The following is a 7039-nucleotide window of genomic DNA, read 5'->3' on the forward strand; positions in this document are numbered from 1 at the left end:
GTGGAAAACCGGGCCACATTATTAGAAATTGCCCGAACCAGGAGAACACGAATGGACAAGGCCGCGGAAGAGTTTTCAATATTAATGCGGTGGAGGCACAGGAAGACCCGGAGCTTGTTACGGGTACGTTTCTTATTGACAATAAATCTGCTTACGTTTTATTTGATTCGGGTGCGAATAGAAGCTATATGAGTAGAGATTTTTGTGCTAAATTAAGTTGTCCATTGACGCTGTTGGATAGTAAATTTTTACTCGAATTAGCAAACGGTAAATTAATTTCAGCAGATAATATATGCCGGAATCGAGAAATTAAACTGGGTAGCGAAATATTTAAGATTGATTTGATACCAGTAGAGTTAGGGAGTTTTGATGTAATAGTTGGCATGGACTGGCTGAAGAAGGTGAAAGCAGAGATCGTATGTTATAAAAATGCAATTCACATTGTACGAGAAGAAGGAGAACCCTTAATGGTGTACGGAGAAAAGGGCAACATGAAGCTACATCTTATTAGTAATTTGAAGGCACAAAAACTAATAAGAAAAGGTTGCTATGCTATTCTAGCACACGTCGAGAAAGTACAAACTGAAGAAAAGAGCATCAATGATGTTCCAGTCGCAAAAGAATTTCCCGATGTATTTTCGAAAGAATTACCGGGACTACCTCCACATCGATCTGTTGAATTTCAAATAGATCTTGTACCAGGATCTGCACCAATAGCTCGTGCTCCTTATAGACTCGCACCCAGCGAGATGAAAGAACTGCAAAGCCAACTGTAAGAACTTTTAGAGCGTGGTTTCATTCGACCAAGCACATCACCATGGAGAGCTCCTGTTTTGTTTGTCAAGAAGAAAGATGGTACATTCAGGTTGTGTATCGACTACCGAGAGTTGAACAAACTTACCATCAAGAACCGCTACCCACTACTGAGAATCGACGACTTATTTGATCAACTACAAGGCTCGTCTATTTATTCAAAGATTGACTTACGTTCCGGGTATCATCAAATGCGGGTGAAAGAAGATGATATTCCAAAGACTACTTTCAGAACACGTTACGGTCATTACGAGTTTATGGTCATGCCGTTTGGTTTAACTAATGCACCAGCTGTGTTCATGGACCTTATGAACCGAGTGTGTGGACCATACCTTGACAAGTTTTTCATTGTTTTCATTGATGACATACTTATTTACTCAAAGAATGACCAAGAATACGGTGAACATTTGAGAAAGGTGTTAGAAGTATTGAGGAAGGAAGAATTGTACGCTAAGTTTTCAAAGTGTGCATTTTGGTTGGAAGAAGTTCAATTCCTCGGTCACATAGTGAACAAAGAAGGTATTAAGGTGGATCCGGCAAAGATAGAAACTGTTGAAAAGTGGGAAACCCCGAAAACTCCGAAACACATACGCCAGTTTTTAGGACTAGCTGGTTACTACAGAAGGTTCATCCAAGACTTTTCCAGAATAGTAAAACCCTTGACTGCATTAACGCATAAAGGGAAGAAATTTGAATGGAATGATGAACAAGAGAAAGCGTTTCAGTTATTGAAGAAAAAGCTAACTACGACACCTATATTGTCATTGCCTGAAGGGAATGATGATTTTGTGATTTATTGTGACGCATCAAAGCAAGGTCTCGATTGTGTATTAATGCAACGAACGAAGGTGATTGCTTATGCGTCTAGACAATTGAAGAATCACGAACAAAATTATACGACGCATGATTTGGAATTAGGCGCGGTTGTTTTTGCATTAAAGACTTGGAGGCACTACTTATATGGGGTCAAAAGTATTATATATACCGACCACAAAAGTCTTCAACACATATTTAATCAGAAACAACTGAATATGAGGCAGCGTAGATGGATTGAATTGTTGAATGATTACGACTTTGAGATTCATTACCACCCAGGGAAGGCAAATGTGGTAGCCGATGCCTTGAGCAGGAAGGACAGAGAACCCATTCGAGTAAAATCTATGAATATAATGATTCATAATAACCTTACTACTCAAATAAAGGAGGAGCAACAAGGAGTTTTAAAAGAGGGAAATTTAAAGGATGAAATACCCAAAGGATTGGAGAAGCATCTTAATATTTGGGAAGACGGAACCCGGTATAGGGCTGAAAGGATTTGGGTACCAAAATTTGGAGATATGAGAGAAATGGTACTTAGAGAAGCTCATAAAACCAGATACTCAATACATCCTGGAACGGGGAAGATGTACAAGGATCTTAAGAAACATTTTTGGTGGCCAGGTATGAAAGCCGATATTGCTAAATATGTAGGAGAATGTTTGACGTGTTCTAAGGTCAAAGCTGAACATCAGAAACCATCAGGTCTACTACAACAACCTGAAATCCCGGAATGGAAATGGGAAAACATTACCATGGATTTCATTACTAAATTGCCAAGGACTGCAAGTGGTTATGATACTATTTGGGTAATAGTTGATCGTCTCACCAAATCAGCACACTTCCTGCCAATAAGAGAAGATGACAAGATGGAGAAGTTAGCACGACTGTATTTAAAGGAAGTCGTTTTTAGACATGGAATACCAATCTCTATTATCTCTAATAGGGATGACAGATTTATTTCAAGATTCTGGCAGACATTACAGCAAGCATTAGGAACTCGTCTAGACATGAGTACTGCCTATCATCCACAAACTGATGGGCAGAGCGAAAGGACGATACAAACGCTTGAAGACATGCTACGAGCATGTGTTATTAATTTCGGAAACAGTTGGGATCGACATCTACCATTAGCAGAATTTTCCTACAACAACAGCTACCATTCAAGCATTGAGATGGCGCCGTTTGAAGCACTTTATGGTAGAAAGTGCAGGTCTTCGATTTGTTGGAGTGAAGTGGGGGATAGACAGATTACGGGTCCAGAGATAATACAAGAAACTACCGAGAAGATCATCCAAATTCAACAACGGTTGAAAACCGCCCAAAGTCGACAAAAGAGCTACGCTGACATTAAAAGAAAAGATATAGAATTTGAAATTGGAGAGATGGTCATGCTTAAAGTTGCACCTTGGAAAGGCGTTGTTCGATTTGGTAAACGAGGAAAATTAAATCCAAGGTATATTGGACCATTCAAGATTATTGATCGTGTCGGACCAGTAGCTTACCGACTTGAGTTACCTCAACAACTGGCGGCTGTACATAACACTTTCCACATCTCGAATTTGAAGAAATGTTTTGCTAAAGAAGATCTCACTATTCCGTTAGATGAAATCCAAATCAACGAAAAACTTCAATTCATCGAAGAACCCGTCGAAATAATTGATCGTGAGGTTAAAAGACTTAAGCAAAACAAGATACCAATTGTTAAGGTTCGATGGAATGCTCGTAGAGGACCCGAGTTCACCTGGGAGCATGAGATTAGATGAATAAGAAATACCCGCATCTATTTCCAGAAGATTCGTCAACACCTTCAACAGCTTAAAATTTCGGGACGAAATTAATTTAACGGGTAGGTACTGTAGTGACCCAAAATTTTCCATGTTTATATATATTAATTGAGATTGATATTTACATGATTAAATGTTTCCAACATGTTAAGAAATCAAACTTGTTAAGACTTGATTAATTGAAATATGTTTCATATAGACAATTGACCACCCACGTTGACCGGTGATTCACGAACGTTAAAACTTGTAAAAACTATATGATGACATATATATGGATATATATATATATATATATATATATATATAGTTAACATGATATTATGGTAAGTAAACATATCATTAAGTATATTAACAATGAACTACATATGTAAAAACAAGACTACTAACATAATGATTTTTAAACGAGACATATATGTAACGATTATCGTTGTAAAGACATTTAATGTATATATATCATATTAAGAGATATTCATACATGATAATATCATGATAATATAATAATTTAAAATCTCATTTGATATTATAAACATTGGGTTAACAACATTTAACAAGATCGTTAACCTAAAGGTTTCAAAACAACACTTACATGTAACGACTAACGATGACTTAACGACTCAGTTAAAATGTATATACATGTAGTGTTTTAATATGTATTTATACACTTTTTAAATACTTCAATACACTTATCAAAATACTTCTACTTAACAAAAATACTTACAATTACATCCTCGTTCAGTTTCATCAACAATTCTACTCGTATGCACCCGTATTCGTACTCGTACAATACACAGCTTTTAGATGTATGTACTATTGGTATATACACTCCAATGATTAGCTCTTAGTAGTCCATGTGAGTCACCTAACACATGTGGGAACCATCATTTGGCAACTAGCATGAAATATCTCATAAAATTACAAAAATATGAGTAATCATTCATGACTTATTTACATGAAAACAAAATTACATATCCTTTATATCTAATCCATACACCAACGACCAAAAACACCTACAAACACTTTCATTCTTCAATTTTCTTCATCTAATTGATCTCTCTCAATTTCTATCTTCAAGTTCTAAGTGTTCTTCATAAATTCTACAAGTTCTAGTTACATAAAATCAAGAATACTTTCAAGTTTGCTAGCTCACTTCCAATCTTGTAAGGTGATCATCCAACCTCAAGAAATCTTTGTTTCTTACAGTAGGTTATTATTCTAATACAAGGTAATAATCATATTCAAACTTTGGTTCAATTTCTATAACTATAACAATCTTATTTCAAGTGATGATCTTACTTGAACTTGTTTTCGTGTCATGATTCTGCTTCAAGAACTTCGAGCCATCCAAGGATCCGTTGAAGCTAGATCCATTTTTCTCTTTTCCAGTAGGTTTATCCAAGGAACTTAAGGTAGTAATGATGTTCATAACATCATTCGATTCATACATATAAAGCTATCTTATTCGAAGGTTTAAACTCGTAATCACTAGAACATAGTTTAGTTAATTCTAAACTTGTTCGCAAACAAAAGTTAATCCTTCTAACTTGACTTTTAAAATCAACTAAAAACATGTTCTATATCTATATGATATGCTAACTTAATGATTTAAAACCTGGAAACACGAAAAACACCGTAAAACCGGATTTACGCCGTCGTAGTAACACCGCGGGCTGTATTGGGTTAGTTAATTAAAAACTATGATAAACTTTGATTTAAAAGTTGTTATTCTGAGAAAATGATTTTTATTATGAACATGAAACTATATCTTAAAATTATGGTTAAACTCAAAGTGGAAGTATGTTTTCTAAAATGGTCATCTAGACGTCGTTCTTTCGACTGAAATGACTACCTTTACAAAAACAACTTGTAATTTATTTTTCCGACTATAAACCTATACTTTTTCTGTTTAGATTCATAAAATAGAGTTCAATATGAAACCATAGCAATTTGATTCACTCAAAACGGATTTAAAATGAAGAAGTTATGGGTAAAACAAGATTGGATAATTTTTTTCATTTTAGCTACGTGAATATTGGTAACAAATCTATTCCAACCATAACTTAATCAACTTGTATTGTATATTATGTAATCTTGAGATACCATAGACACGTATACAATGTTTCGACCTATCATGTCGACACATCTATATATATTTCGGAACAACCATAGACACTCTATATGTAAATGTTGGAGTTAGCTATACAGGGTTAAGGTTGATTCCAAAAAATATATAGTTTGAGTTGTGATCAATACTGAGATACGTATACACTGGGTCGTGGATTGATTCAGGATAATATTTATCGATTTATTTCTGTACATCTAACTGTGGACAACTAGTTGTAGGTTACTAACGAGGACAGCTGATTTAATAAACTTAAAACATCAAAATGTATTAAAAGTGTTGCAAATATATTTTGAACATACTTTGATATATATGTACATATTTGTTATAGGTTCGTGAATCAACCAGTGGCCAAGTCTTACTTCCCGACGAAGTAAAAATCTGTGAAAGTGAGTTTCATTTGCCCTTTTTACTCTTTACATTTTTGGGCTGAGAATACATGCAAATGCTTTATGAACTGTTTTACAATATTTATATGCGTGAGTTTCATTTGCTCCCTTTTTAAATATTTTTGCAATATATATTTTTGGGACTGAGAATACATGCGCTGTTTTTATAATATTTTATGAAATAGACACAAGTAATTGAAACTACATTATATGGGTGAATGATCGAAGCCGAATATGCCCCTTTTGCTTGGTAACCTAAGAATTGAAATCTCCCGTTCTTATTGATTAAAAACGTTCCATATTAATTGATTTCGTTGCGAGGTTTTGACCTCTATATGAGACGTTTTTCAAAGACTGCATTCATTTTTAAAACAAACCATAACCTTTATTTCATAAATAAAGGTTTAAAAAGCTTTACGTAGATTATCAAATAATGATAATCTAAAATATCCTGTTTACACACGACCATTACATAATGGTTTACAATACAAATATGTTACATCGAAATCAGTTTCTTGAATGCAGTTTTTACACAATATCATACAAACTTGGACTCCAAATATTGTCCTTATTTTAGTATGCAACAGCGGAAGCTCTTAATATTCACCTGAGAATAAACATGCTTTAAACGTCCACAAAAATGTTGGTGAGTTATAGGTTTAACCTATATATATCAAATCGTAACAATAGACCACAAGATTTCATATTTCAATACACATCCCATACATAGAGATAAAAATCATTCATATGGTGAACACCTGGTAACCGACATTAACAAGATGCATATATAAGAATATCCCCATCATTCCGGGACACCCTTCGGATATGATATAAATTTCGAAGTACTAAAGCATCCGGTACTTTGGATGGGGCTTGTTAGGCCCAATAGATCTATCTTTAGGATTCGCGTCAATTAGGGTGTCTGTTCCCTAATTCTTAGATTACCAGACTTAATAAAAAGGGGCATATTCGATTTTGATAATTCAACCATAGAATGTAGTTTCACGTACTTGTGTCTATTTTGTAAATCATTTATAAAACCTGCATGTATTCTCATCCCAAAAATATTAGATTTTAAAAGTGGGACTATAACTCACTTTCACAGATTTTTACTT

Source organism: Rutidosis leptorrhynchoides, chromosome 10 (genome assembly GCF_046630445.1).
Source record: "Rutidosis leptorrhynchoides isolate AG116_Rl617_1_P2 chromosome 10, CSIRO_AGI_Rlap_v1, whole genome shotgun sequence".
Taxonomy (NCBI): Eukaryota; Viridiplantae; Streptophyta; class Magnoliopsida; order Asterales; family Asteraceae; genus Rutidosis; species Rutidosis leptorrhynchoides.